Source organism: Oncorhynchus nerka, linkage group LG4, assembly GCF_034236695.1.
Source record: "Oncorhynchus nerka isolate Pitt River linkage group LG4, Oner_Uvic_2.0, whole genome shotgun sequence".
In the NCBI taxonomy this organism is placed as follows: Eukaryota; Metazoa; Chordata; class Actinopteri; order Salmoniformes; family Salmonidae; genus Oncorhynchus; species Oncorhynchus nerka.
Window position 1 is genome coordinate 62,692,190 of NC_088399.1, and position 15,474 is coordinate 62,707,663.

Below are 15,474 nucleotides of genomic sequence, written 5' to 3' on the forward strand. Positions count from 1 at the left end.
AATTCTTGCCTGAGAAATTGGTCTTGCTGAGAAGCTATTTTGCTAAAGAATTTTACCATTTTGATTGACAACAATCACAGTAAGATACTTAATTGTTACCCAGAAATGTTTTGATATTGGGATAAAACAGCTGCATTGGACCTTGACATTTCCCCCATTAATATCTTACTTATTCTTCTGTAGTAGACACAAACATGTTCATGTTTGCAAGTATGAAGGTGTGTGTCAATGCATTTTGTTTTGTGTATGTTTGTTAGTGTATGAACACTTGTGTGTATGTGTGTGTGTGTACGCATGTTTGTGTGTCTCTATTTGTGTTTCTGTCTGAGTGAGTTATTTTTTTAGTGTCTGTCTGTGTGTGTGTTTGTGTGTGTGTGTGTGCTCAGCACCGTTCGGGGCATGGTGTTTCAGTCACAGAGGGACAAAGCTGGGGGAGGCGTTACTCCGCCCCAACGCCCTCAGGCGAGGCAGGACAGAGGTGACGTGATGGATGGCAGACAGATAGATTGCTCTATCCCATCATGCACCTGACCTGCGTCTCTGACTGACCGACTGAGTCAGGTACAGCAGACTTCCTCCAATGTGTACATTCCATGTCACGAACCGCACGCACCCACACAACACATTAGCGGTCAGTTCCAGTAAGGATTTAGAAGGCAAAAAGCTTACCATGCAGTTACCATTTAAAAAAAGGCTATACCAGATACTGTTCATCCTGACCAGAAGGGTTTTTAACCTGGACTATATATTGGAAATAAAATATGACAATTAGCTGAAACAATTGAACATATTGAAACATTGAAGATACCAGGTCTTGTCTTCAGAGCAGATTTTGAAAAGGCGTTTGATAAAGTACGATTAGAATTTATATATAGATGCCTGGAATACTTTAATTTTGGTGAATCTCTTATACAATGGCTTAAAGTTATGTACAGCAACCCCAGATGTAAAATAGTAAAAAATGGTTACTTCTCAGAAAGTATTGAGCTTTTAAGAGGAGTTTAACAAGGCTGTCCGTTGTCTCCATATCTATTTATTATGGCCATTGAAATGCTAGCTATTAAAATTAGACTCAACAAGAACATCAAGGGGTTAGAAATCCAGGGGAGAAAAACAAAAGTATCAATGTATGCCGATGATTGTAGTTTTTCTTAAGTCCTCAATCTGGATCCCTGCACGGTCTCATTGAAGATCTTGATCACTTTTCTAGCCTCACTGGATTAAAACCTAATTATGACAAATGTACCATATTAAATATTGGAGCATTAAAAAATACAATGTCCACATTACCTTGTAGTTTAACAATAAAATGGGTGGATGGTGAATTAGACATACTAGGTATTCACATCTCAAAAAATATAAATGAATTTACCACAATTCATTTCAATAGAAAGTTAGCAAAAATAGATACGATTTTTCAACCATGGAGAGGTAAATACTCTATTTACGGAAATATTACACTGATTAACTCTTTGGTCCTATCACAGTTTACTTACTTACTAATGGCCTACTCCAGAAGATTCGTTTTTAAAATCAAATGAACAAAAAATATTTAATTTTATTTGGAATGCTACGGCAGCCAAAATTAAACGTGCCTATTTGTATAATGAATATGAGTTTGAGGGGCTAAAATGATTCAATATTAAAGCTTTAAACCTCTCACTAAAAGATTCACTCATACATAAGTTATACTTGAACCCAAAATGGTTCTCCAATAGATTATTAAGAAAGGCTCATAATAATACTTGTAGGAAAGGTTTTCATCTTTAGCTCACAATCTGTGGATAATATACGATTAGAAAGATTCCAAAATTTTGTAAAACACAATGGAAAAATATATGGCACATGGAAACCAAACAAGGGTGGTCTATGGTGATAGGTGGGATGGGCTGAGAGTGGCTGAGGGTTGGGATTAAAGAGTTTGTTTGGTAATGTATTGTTGTTATATATAAAAAAGTACAATGTATGTCAAATGTATATGTTAAATGTGTATGTAAAATGTATGTATATGTAGCATAAAAGCTGTAAAAAAAAAACGAAGATATTTGTCCTCCGGAGAGGTTAAATAAAATAATTTAAAAAATAAAATCATTAAAAACATTATCATGTTATCGGTTTCCATCTGAATGATAAAGTACATTGCATATGAATATTCATTCCCAAATATCATAATCAGATGCATCATTACAGTGGATAATGTTTTTTTCTGAGTGTGGTGTTACTATTTCTTGGTTATTGCAACACTTTCCCACAATCAGTGAGTCATGAAGAATTGACCCCAAACTTGTACAATTAGGGGTTTCTGTTGGAAACCACGAAACAAATAGTTTTACAGGAAATCAACCATTTGTTTTGTTTTTTTTGCGATACTTACAGCTATGTAAGCCTAATGTACGAAACAGTTTTAAACCACAACCAACTTGATTTAAATGAACATCATATTCATCATAAATATTCAATTTGTAGTAAATACCTTTTAGGGTCAATGAAAAGTTGTGATGGTATAAAGAATCTCAAACGTGGAACACCTGATGACATTTCCCTTACGTTTGTTAAGAGAGATCTGGACACAATTAAAGTAAGAACTCCCTCACATTGTTTAGTCTGGTTATTTTTGTTTTTCTGACCTCCCTTTGCACTCTGGCATACCAGGAAAAATCCTGCCAGCCAAACCTGTACCTCTATCCTCTGAGCCACTTGGCACAAAGTCAGTGCTCAATCCAACTGTATCAAAACGGAAGGGCATACAGCACCACTGCTTAACGCTGCTAAGGAGTAATATGAATGACAGCTTGACATGTTTTTGGCTTCTGCAGACTGCTTTTGTGGTGTGTGACACTCCGAATGTCAGATTTTCGGGCCAAGTCTGTCACATACACTGAGTGTACAAAACATTAGGAGCACCTTCCTAATATTGAGCTGCACCCCATTTTGTACTCAGAACAGCCTCAATTTATCGGGCATGGACTCTACAAGGTGTCGCAAGCATTCCAAAGTGATGCTGGCCCATGTTGATTCCAATGCGTCCCACAGTTGTGGTAAGTTGGCTGGATGTCCTTTGGGTGGTGGACTATTCTTGATACACACTGGAATATGTTGAGCGTGAAAAACACAGCAGCTTTGTAGTTCTTGACACACTCAAACCGGTGCGGCTCGTACCTACTACCATACCCTATTGAAAGGCACTTCAATCTTTTGTCTTGCCCATTCACCCTCTGAATGGCACACATACACAAATCAGGTCTCAATTGTCTCGAGGCGTAAAACTCCTTCTTTAACCCGTCTCTTTCCTTTCATCTGCATTGATTGAACAGGTGACATCAATAAAGGGATCATAGCTTTCCCTTTGATTATTAATGTTTTATACGCACAGTGTATGTCTCCATATATCCTATCTGTAATACCAGTTATGAAATACATGTCACGCGGGACTAGGTGTGTGTGCAGGAATCAGACGCAGAGAGGGAGTAACGGAGTAAAGTGCTTTACTATTGCACACCCAACTGATAAGCCCAATACAATACAGGGCGCAGGACACTATACCAGACAACCCAAAACCACAGGGTGTCCAGTATAGAAAATAAAATACACTACGACCTAATATGTACACACATAACAAAAGATAATCCCGCACAAAACAAGGGCGGGTCAAACTACTACATATAGGGAAGCTAATTAAACCAAAATACACACAGGTGAAACTAATAAGACAAAACCAACAGACAAACGAAAAAGGGATCGGTAGCGGCTAGTAGGACGGTGACGACGATCGCTGAGCACCGCCCGAACAGGCAGGGGAGCCAACTTTGGCGGAAGTCGTGACAGTACCCCCCCCCCCCCCCCTCCCCCCTGACGCGCGGCTCCCGCGGCGCGCCGCCACCGGCCTCGAGGACGACCCGGAGGACGAGGCGCCAGGCGATCCAGGTGGAGGTGGTGGAAATCTCTCAGGAGAGAACGGTCCAAAATGTTCCCCACCGGAACCCAGCATCTCTCCTCCGGACCGTACCCCTCCCAGTCCACGAGGTACTGTAGGCCCCTCACCCGGCGTCTCGAATCCAGAATGCCACGTACTGTGTATGCCGGGGACCCCTCGATGTCCAGAGGGGGCGGAGGGACCTCAGGCACCTCACCTTCTTGCAGGGGACCAGCCACCACCGGCCTGAGGAGAGACACATGAAACGAGGGGTTAATACGGTAATACCTAGGAAGTTGTAACCTGTAACACACCTCGTTTATTCTCCTCGGGACTTTGAATGGCCCCACCAGCTTCCGACAGGGCAGGCGGAGGGGCAGGTTTCGGGTCGAGAGCCAGACCCTGTCCCCCGGTGCAAACACGGGGGCCTCACTGCGGTGCTGGTCAGCGCTCCTCTTCTGTCGTTCTCCCGCTAACCTTAGCGATTCCTGGACGGCATTCCAGGTGTCCTTGGAGTTCTGTATCCATTCCTCAACCGCAGGAGCCTCGGTCTGGCTCTGATGCCATTGGGCCAGGACCGGCTGGTAACCTAACACACACTCAAAAGGGGACAAGTTAGTTGAGGAGTGGCGTAGGGAGTTCTGAGCGAGCTCAGCCCAAGGAGCTGTAACTTCCCTCTAGGCAAGTGCCGAGGAGCCTTGCTCTGAGCGCACACTGAGCAGGAGGAGACATAAAATCTCACGTCCTTAGCCAGCGTGGGCCACCAGTATCTCCCTCTAAGACTCCGCACTGTCCTCTCGATGCCAGGATGACCCGAGGAAGGGAGAGTATGAGCCCAACGGATCAGCTTATCCCGGACCCCCCTCGGCACGTACTGAGCCCCTGCTGGATAGTTAGGGGGGGCCGGCTCTAACCATGAGGCCCTCTCTATCTCTGCATCCACCTCCCATATACCGGTGCCACGAGACATGAAGGTGGAATGATGGGAGTTGGCTCAACGGGCCGCTCCTCGGTATCATAGAGGCGGGACAGCGCGTCAGCTTTGATGTTTTGGGAGCCTGGCCGGTATGAGATGGTAAACCGAAACCTGGTGAAAAACATGGCCCATCTAGCTTGACGTGGATTTAGTCTCCTCGCTGCCCGGATATACTCGAGATTACGATGGTCAGTCCAGATGAGAAAAGGGTGTTTCGCCCCCTCAAGCCAATGTCTCCACACCTTCAGAGCCTTGACTACAGCTAACAACTCCCGGTCCCCCACGTCATAGTTTCGCTCCGCCTGACCGAGCTTCCTCGAAAAGAAGGCACAAGGGCGGAGCTTGGGTGGCACGCCCCAGAGCGCTGGGACAGCACGGCCCCGACCCCCGCCTCGGACACGTCCACCTCCACTATGAACGCTAAAGAGGGGTCCGGATGCGCCAACACGGGCGCATTGGTGAACAGCTCCTTCAAACGACTGAAAGCTCTGCCCGCCTCTGCTGTAACGCGGTCATCCTCCATCACCACCCCGGAGGTGGAAATACGATAACCCAGGAAGGAAACTTACATTTCTCCGCCTTGCAATACAGGTCATTCTCCAGCAGTCGCCCAAGTACCTTACACACCAGAGACACATGCGCCGCACGTGTGGCAGAATAGATCAAGATGTCATCAATGTACACTATAACTCCCTGCCCGAGCAGGTCTCGGAGAATCTCATCTACGAAGGATTGGAAGATGGCTGGAGCATTCTTCAACCCATATGGCATGACGCGGTACTCATAATGACCAGATGTAATACTAAATGCGGTTTTCCACTCATCTCCTCCCCGGATACGTACCAGATTATACGCACTCCTCAGGTCCAGTTTTGTGAAGAAGCGCGCCCCGTGAAATGACTCCACCACCGTAGCGATGAGAGGTAGTGGGTAACTAAACCCCACTGTGATGGAATTTAGACCTCTATAATCAATGCACGGACACAGACCTCCATCCTTCTTCTTCACAAAAAAGAAGCTTGAGGAGACGGGTGATGCGGAGGGCCGAATGTACCCCTGTCCCAGCGATTCAGCAACATATGTTTCCATCGCTACTGTCTCCTCCTGGGACAATGGATACACGTGACTCCTAGGAAGTGCAGCGTTCTCCAGAAGGTTTATCGCTCAGTCCCCTCGACAATGGGGTGGTAATTTGGTCGCCCTCTTTTTACTGAAGGCGATAGCGCAATCGGCATATTCAAAGGGAATGCGCACGGTGGAAACCTGGTCTGGACTCTCCACCGTAGTCGCACCAAAGGCAACTCCTATACACCTGCCTGAACACTCCTCTGACCACCCCTTAAGAGCCCCCTGTCGCCAGGAAATCACTGGGTTGTGCTGAGCTAGCCAGGGAATGCCCAACACCACTGGAAACGCAGGTGAATCTATAAGGAACAAACTAATCTGCTCCTTATGACCCCCCTGCGTTACCATGTCCAGCGGCACCGTAGCCTTCCTAACTACTCCTGACCCTAATGGTCGGCTATCTAAGGAGTGCACGGGGAAAGGTAGGTCTAATGACACCAGGGGAATCCCTAGCCTTAACGCGAGCCCACGATCCATGAAATTCCCAGCTGTGCCTGAATCTACTAGCGCCTTATGCTGTAGAGAGGGAAGAAACCCAGGGAAAGAAGTTAACACATACATATGACCGACAGGAAGCTCTGGGTGAGTCTGGTTCTTACTCACCTGGGGTGATCGAGTAGTGCTCCGCCTGCCCTCCCGACTCCCAGACGAGTTCCTCCAGCACCGGTCGGCCGTGTGCCCTCGCCGACCACAACTGGTGCAGGAGGACACTCCTCCTCAGGTACCCCTCGAAGCCGCCCTCCTAACTCCATAGAGATAGGGGCAGGAGGGCTGGGAAGTGGAAACGATAGGACCTGATCCGAACGCCCGCGGGCAGCCAGCAGGTTGTCGAGACGGATAGCCACGTCAATGAAGTTCATCCAGTGTGCTAACTCCCTGCGGACGTCCTCCCTGAGACTGCATCGGAAATGATCTATCAGGGCCCTGTCGTTCCACCCTGCGGCCAAGGTCCTGAACTCCAGGGCAAAGTCCTGCGTGCTCCTCGTCTCCTGACGCAGGTGGAACAGCCGTTCACCCGCCACACGACCCTCTGGTGGATGGTCAAACACAGCTCGGAATCGGAGGGTGAACTCGGGGTAATGATCCCTCGCCGAGTCCGGACCGTTCCACACTGCGTTGGCCCACTTGAGAGCTCGACCAGTCAAACAGGAGACGAGGGCGCTCATGCTCTCCTCTCCGGAGGGAGTAGGACGCACGGTAGCCAGGTACAGTTCCAGTTGTAGAAGGAAACCCTGGCACAATACAGGGCGCAGGACACTATACCAGACAACCCAAAACCACAGGGTGTCCAGTATAGAAAATAAAATACACTACGATCTAATATGTACACACGTAACAAAAGACAATCCCGCACAAAACAAGGGCGGGTCAAACTACTACATATAGGGAAGCTAATTAAACCAAAATACACACAGGTGAAACTAATAAGACAAAACCAACAGACAAACGAAAAAGGGATCGGTAGCGGCTAGTAGGACGGTGACGACGATCGCTGAGCACCGCCCGAACAGGCAGGGGAGCCAACTTCGGCGGAAGTCGTAACAATATAGTCAATCATAATGTCAATGATTTTTTACATTATTACATGTTATCACTGCTGTAATTCAGTGTTTTGTAAAAGGGGGGGAAATAATTGAAAGAAAGAGATACATTTAAGTTTACATTTCACAGACATGTTTTACTTTTAACAACAATTCACAGTTATCAATTTCTCCTTGGCGAACAGTGACTTTAGATACCAGTGAAGCTGCAAAGGCTGCTACTAGTTTGGGTTCTGCCTCAGCAGTTAGCTCATGAATCATCACAAAGGAACTTTTTTGGAAAAGATTGTCACCGACACCTCGCCCAGTCTACTATGGTGGCGGTAGTTCACTCTTGATCCTGCAGGTCCGGTTCATCAGGATTTCCTTCTAATTCTGCCGTCCATACACTACGCAAATGATGAATGCAAATACTTCTATATTATGTCTCTCGTTTGTAACAGACCTTGAACCCACAACCAGGATATAGTCTGGGCTCTATTTTAACAAACCTATCGCATTGGTTAATCTTAGCGCTGGTGGCAGTGTTTTAATAGTTTAGGGGTGTGACAGAAATATTTTTTCTAATTTCAAAACCGGAATTATAGGCGCAGTAGTGGGCAGCGGCGCAAAAGGGCTGGGATTTGATGAATTAACAAGTTGTGGGTGTGTCTTGCTTGGCCCCTCACTGGCCAATCAGAACATGCTCAATGGCTAAATAAGTGGTTGCCTTTAGTTGTGTATTTACGTTTTTTTATGTATTGCATTGTTATCATCTTAAATTCTAATGTTAGTCCGTTATAGCCTAGTTTTTCAAATAGCCGACCCCATATATGCTAAATATGTTGTATTTGTTGGCGTTCGTAATTATTAGGGGTTCAGAAGCAAAGCTGGTGAAACCCTATTGTATTTGGTGGCGTTTATTGGTGAAAACAAATGTGATTTCCTTTGAGATGGTAAGACCTCAGAAGTTGCAACCTTGCTTGATGGTAAAGGGGCAAGGGCCACAACCTCTCATGCAATGTTATGCCAATTGGCCACATGGTGGCTCTATAACAAGCCATAGAAAAATGCAAACTTTGAAAGCTCACGCCCCTCATCCCATTTGAACTGAAATTTGGTATACAGGTCCCTCTCCTCACAACAAACAAATATGCCTCAAAGACCCATAAGATCCACCATGATAGATTTGGAATTTTTGTGAAACACAACTCTACTCCTCTGGTACCGAATGACCGATCTGCACAAAACTTGATACTTAGGATCTATGGACCAAGCTCTCACAAATTATGTTTATCCAGGATAGTATCTCAAAAAATAGTCCAATAAACATTCATGTGAGCGTGGTGTGGCACAGAAATACTGTACAAATGCTATATATAAAATTTGGTGCCAATTGGTTCAGTGGTTCCGGAGAAGAAGACGTTTATTAAAGTAGTCAACCTCCAGGGCCACGTCAAGGTCCTTTGTACTCTGGGAGTGGGACACTGTGGAGTTGTCAACTGTGATGGAGAGCTCTTGGAGCGGGCAGGCCTTCCCCGGGAGGAAGTGCAGTTCCGTCTTGTCGAGGTTGAGCTTGAGGTGGTGGGCCGACATCCACACGTCGCCACCTGGGTGTCTGAAGGGGGGAAGGAGAAAAGTACTTGAGCGTCATCCGCATAGCAATGATAGGAGAGACCATGTGAGGATATGACAGAGCCGAGGGACTTAGTGTATAGAGACAAGAGGAGAGGGCCGGGAACCGAGCCCTGGGGGACACCAGTAGTGAGCGCACGTGGTGCAGACACAGATCCTCTCCACATCACCTGATAGAAGCGGCCTGCCAGGTAGAATGTACAGTGCCTTCGGAAAGTATTGAGACCCCTTGAATTTTTGGGAATTTTGTTATGTTACAGCCTTATTCTAAAATCGATTAAATATATTTTTTCCCTCAATCTACACACAATACCCCATAATGACAAAAGCAAAAAACTGGTTTTCAGAAATGTTAGCAATTGTATTAAAAATAAAAACACTAAAATATCACATTTACATAAGTATTCAGACCCTTTACACAGTACTTTGTTGAAGCACCTTTGGCAGTGATTACAGCCTCGAGTCTTGGGTATGATAGTACAGGTTTGGCACACCTGTATTTGGGGAGTTTCGTCCATTTTTCCCTGCAGATCCTGACTAGTCTACCAGTCCCTACCGCTGAAAAACATCCCCCACAGCATGATGCTGCCACCACAATGCTTCACTGTAGGGATGGTGACAGGTTTCCTCCAGACGTGATGCTTGGCATTCAGGCCCAAGAGTTCAATATTGGTTTCATCAGACCAGAGAATCTTGCTTCTCATGGTCTGAGAGACTTTAGGTGCCTTTTGGCAAACTCCAAGGGCGCTGTCAAGTGCCTTTTACTGAGGAGTTGCCTGTCCACTCTATCATAAAGGCACGATTGGTGGATTGCTGCAAAGATGGCTGTGCTTCTGAAGGTTCTCCCATCTCCACAGAGGAACTCTGGAGCTCTGTCAGAGTGACCGTCGGCTTCTTGGTCACCTCCCTGATCAAGGCCCTTCTCCCCCGATTGCTCTGTTTGGTCGGGCCGGCCAGCTCTAGGAAGAGTCTTGGTGGTTCCAAACTTCTTCCATTTAAGAATGATGGAGGCCACTGTATTCTTGGGGACCTTCAATGCTGCAGACATTGTCAAAAAAATAATAACAATGTTTTCACTTTGTCATTATGGGATATTGTGTGTAGATTGATGAGATTTTTTATGTATTTAATCCATTTTAGAATAAGGCTGGAACGTAACAAATTGTGGAAAAAGTCAAGGGGTCTGAATACTTTACGAATATACTGTAGTCCAAGATGTGCAGAGCCTGAGACACCCAGCCCAGAGAGGGTGGAGAGGAGGATCTGATGGCTGATGGTTCACGGTGTCGAAGGCAGGAAATAGATCTAGGAGGATGAGAACAGAGGAGAGACAGTCAGGCTTGGCAGGACAGAGAGTCTCCGTTGCACAGAGAAGAGCAGTCTCCGGTTGAGTGACTCGTCTTGAAGCCTGACTGGTTAGGGTCAAGAAGATAGTTCTGAGAGAGAGAGCGACAGAGTTGGTCCAGGTTTGGTTGTTGTAGTACTTCTATGTAATACAGAAGCACACACCACACCTGCTGTAAACACACGTAACCTAAAATTACAATGACACTGCGCAAAGAAAATGGACATGTCAACCAACATACAGTACATGACACGGTGGTAGACATAGATACACACCCCAACACAAATTAACACACACAACGCACATTCCATGAGTATTTTCAGACTGACGAAGCCTCAAAACACCTGATAAGGGGAAGGAGGGCATAGTGCAGGAGTTGCACAATCTCACTACTTCAAGTTTCACTGCTAAACTTCCTCTCCCCGTTTCCGTGGAAACTGAACCCCCACAGGATCCTGACCCCCGGTGTCACTAATAGTGACCCTGTCCCTGGGTGTAGGCTAGGCTACTCAATCTGCTATGCGCATTGTGACTATGAGCGAGGTCAGAGTTATAGGGGCTTATTGGAGCCGTCATTTGTGACCGAGACTTGTAAACATGTGCTTTAAACAATGTATATTTGTTAATTGCTAGGCACACAAATAAGATGATTTCTTATTTAATTTGAAACGAGGTCTATTTGTGGCTGCAACCGGACTAGTTTGTGAATGACGGAATGTATGGCTGGACTGTCATGAGGGTGATAAGTAGCCTGACGACTCTTCCGATGCTCTGTCATTCACTACAGACTTCTTTTCCTTCTCTTTATGGAGAAGAAACTAATGTCCGTGGGCTTGGCGTACCCGGAACAAGTAGTCTAGGTAGCCACGCAAGGTGGTAAGCGAACTGAAGCCCTCCCACACGATTCGTTCTTGAGTTCGAGTCTGCAGAGCATAGGCTGTGTATGTTTTGGTTCTACAAAGGTGCTTCCATCATAGTTGTACAGTCGTCTCAAATAAAACTTTGAAGGACCTCGGCTTTACTCTGGACCCTGATCTCTCTTTTGACGAACATATTTCAAGGACAGCTTTTTGCCATCTTCGTAACGTTGCAAAAAAATCTGAAACCTTTTGTCCAAAAATGATACAGAAAGCTAATCCAGGCTTTTGTCACTTCTAGATTAGACTACTGCAATGCTCTACTCTCCGTCTACCCGGATAAAGCACTAAATAAACTTCAGTTAGTGCTAAACACGGCTGGTAGAATCTTGACTAGAACCAAAAAATTTGATCATATTACTCCAGTGCTAGCCACTCTACCTACACAGGCTTCCTGTTAAGGCTAGGTTTGATTTCAAGGTTTTACTGCTAACCTACAAAGCATTACATGGGCTTGCTCCTAACTATCTCTCCGATTTGGTCCTGCCATACATACCTACACGTACGCTACGGTTACAAGACACAGGCCTCCTTATTGTCCCTATCATTTTTAAGCAAACAGCTGAAGGCAAGGCTTTCTTTGACAGAGCTACATTTTTTATGGAATGGTCTCCCTATCCATGTGAGAGATGTAAACTCGGTCTCGACCTTTAAGTCTTTATTGAAGACTCATCTCTTCAGTGGGTCATATGATTGAGTGTAGTCTGGCCCAGGGGTGTGAAGGTGAACGGAAATGCACTGGAGCGACGAACCACCCTTGTTGTCTCTGCCTGACAGGTTCCCCTCTCTCCACTGGGATTCTCTGCCTCTGATCCTGTTACGGGAACTGAGTCACTGGCTTACTAGTGCTCTTCCATGTCATCCCTAGGAGGGGTGCGTCACTAGGAGGGGTGATCTTCTTGTCTGGGTTGGCGCCGCCTCCGATTCGTGCCATGGGGGAGATCTTTGTGGGCTATACTTAGCCTTGTCTCATGGTAGTTAGTTGGTGGTCTGTGGATATCCCTCTAGTGGTGTGGGGGCTGGCTTTGGCAAAGTGGGTGGGGTCATATCCTGCCTAGTTGGCACTGTCCGGGGGTATCGTCGGACAGGGCCACAGTGTCTCCCGGCCCCTCCTGTCTCAGCCTCCAGTATCTATTCTGCAATAGTTTATGTGTCGGGTGGCTAGGGTCAGTCTGTTATATCTGGTGTAATTCTCCTGTCTTATCTGGTGTCCTGTGTGAATTTAAGTATGTTCCCTCTAATTCTCTCTCTCCCTCCCCTCCTGGAGGGCCTGAGCCCTGGGATCATGCCTCAGGACTACCTGGCCTGATGACTCCTTGTCTGTCTCTAGTCCACCTGGTCGTGCTGCTGCTCCAGCTTCAACTGTTCTGCCTGCGGCTATGGAACCCTGACCTGTTCTTTGGACGTGCTACCTTGTCCCGGACCTGCTGTTTCGACTCTCTCTCTCTACCGTGCCTGCGGTCTCAAACTCTGAATGATCGGCTATGAAAAGCCAACTAACATTTACTTCTGAGGTGAAGACCTGTTGCACCCTCTACAACCACTGTGATTATTATCTATGAATATATTATATTTGAACATTTTGGCCATGTACTGTTATAACCTCCACCTGTCACAGCCAGAAGATGACTGGCCAGCCCTCAGATCATGGTTCCTCTCTAGGGTTCTTTCTAGGTTCCTGCCTTTCTAGGGAGTTTTTCCCTAGCCATCGTGTTTCTACATCTGCATTGCTTGCTGTTTGGGGTTTTAGGCTGGGTTTCTGTACAGCACTTTGTGACATTGGCTGATGTAGAAAGGGCTTTATAAATAAATAAAGGAAAGGGGGATACCTAGTCAGTTGTCCAACTGAATGTTTTCAACTGAAATGTGTCTTACGCATTTAACCCAACCCCTCTGAATCACAGAGGTGCGGGGGACTGCCTTAATCGAAATTCACATCTTCGGTGCCCGGGGAATGACAGATTTGTACCTTGTCAGCTCTGGGATTCGATCCAGCAAACGTTCAGTTACTGGCCCAACACTCTAACCACTAGGCTACCAATACATTTGATTGATTGATTGAATAATCAATTAATTGCATTAATTCTTGCACCATGCGATCATTGATCAGTTCTAAACATGCATTTTTCTTCACTTTGATGCATTTTTCTTCTCATGATCTATTTCCCTGCGCGCATATGACAGACAGTTGGTCAGAGCACGCCTCTGGAGCCGTTACTACTGTGAAGTGAGTCCAATTAAACGAGATGGGACGAATGGTATCCTTGTCGTCGGCCTGTACTACCTCGTGAGTACGAAACCATGACAGAAAAGGTGAGGAATTTATTACGCAATGATCATGGAGCAAAATAAATAAATAATAGCCCCGGAAATAGACACCTATTTGTAATTATTTTAAAATGCAAAGATAAACAAAATAGATGTTCACTCTTCTCACTAACGGCAAAGGGATTGCATCTTGTTATTAACCTGTTTATCGTTACGAATAAGCCTGTCCATCATATCCCCCATTTGCACAAAACACTAATATACTTGCCTGCTTGTAAATGCAACATTTTAACCACTAGAAACTGCGAGTAGGCATGGTCTAAAGTTTGCGGGAACATGATTACATTTGAACACCAAGTTCCGTTTTTGTGAATGCCAACTTTTGCGTGAGAACTGGTGCACGCATGTTTTGGGATCTAGTTTGTATTGCACAGTTTATAAATGAGGCCCCTGGGCCTGGCACACGGAGGGTGATTGACTCCAAGGTACTCTGATCTGGAAGATGCTACCTGTTTGGTTACGTTTTCAGGTCTGTGAGCAAGAGAAGCCAGCGGTAAAGAAGTCATTGACGCCAAGTTTTAATATCTAGGAAGTAATATCTGTCTGTGTGTTGAGAATAAGTGTGCAAATGCAATGGTAGAGGATTGAGAGAGCTGGATGAGAGAGAGAGCTCCCCCAAAAAAGAAAAAAGAAAGTAAACTTGGGAACCTGAATTTGCACTCATAGCTGAGACAGATATGCACATACAGTTAAAGGTCATGACTCACACAAAATATAATTTACCACTAGTTATTTTACACATAACATTATTATTTAGTTCCAAACTGATTTCCAAACTTATATGCTCATTAGTAAAAAAAAAAAATGTAAAGGAACAATTTGAAGTTGCATACATCTAGACTTGTACCAACAAGTTACAGCCATTTTAATCTGCCTACTACAACAACAAAAAACACTGAGACACATTGGCTGGTGTGAGTGTGATTACAGAGTAGGGTAATGACAGCCCTGATCTGCAGAAAGTCAGGTTGGTGAGTCATAGTCACAGCACTGAAACTGCCTCCCCTCCCCTCTCCTCTCTCAAGGCTGCTCTGCCTTGTACAAGAGCTCTGGGGACTGTCGCCGTGACATATGAGCAAAAACTGAGTCATCATTTGTGACTGGGGACTATTCTTTAGACTACACTGTTTGTGGGTGAGAGACACTCACTCGATCTGCCAAGCAGACTTATTTATGAACTAATGTCCTTGGCAGGCACAACTTCCTGACAGTGACAGGGTTAGTGGAAGTCAGGTAGAGGTAGCCTATATCCAACATAGGCTTCAAACCTGTATGGCCACAACAAACATGTTACAATCAAGTTAGTAAAGAGTTATACAAACTCCTTTTGGCTTTAATATGCAAGATAATTGCTCGAAAGCACTTTACATTCAGTATATTCGATTTCATGCCTGTTGTTTGACATGCAGAACACTTTGCACTCAAGAAACCTAATACACTGGCAACTAAAAGCTTGAGCTCATAGATGTGGTGTAATCTTATAAGACATAAAGTCAGCTTTAAAAAGGGATCCAGAGATATTTTTGTACACTTACATTTTATTGAGTTTTTGTTTAGATTCAAGTACAGTGATACAGTTGTCCCATTGTTTTAACACCCAACCAGACCAAAAGTTTTTAAAAAAAAGCCATTGTTGACTCAAGGCAAATGAACTTGATAGACTGGTCACCACCAAGAGCATCCTGCACCTTGTAGTGTTTGTTCATCCAACCGTG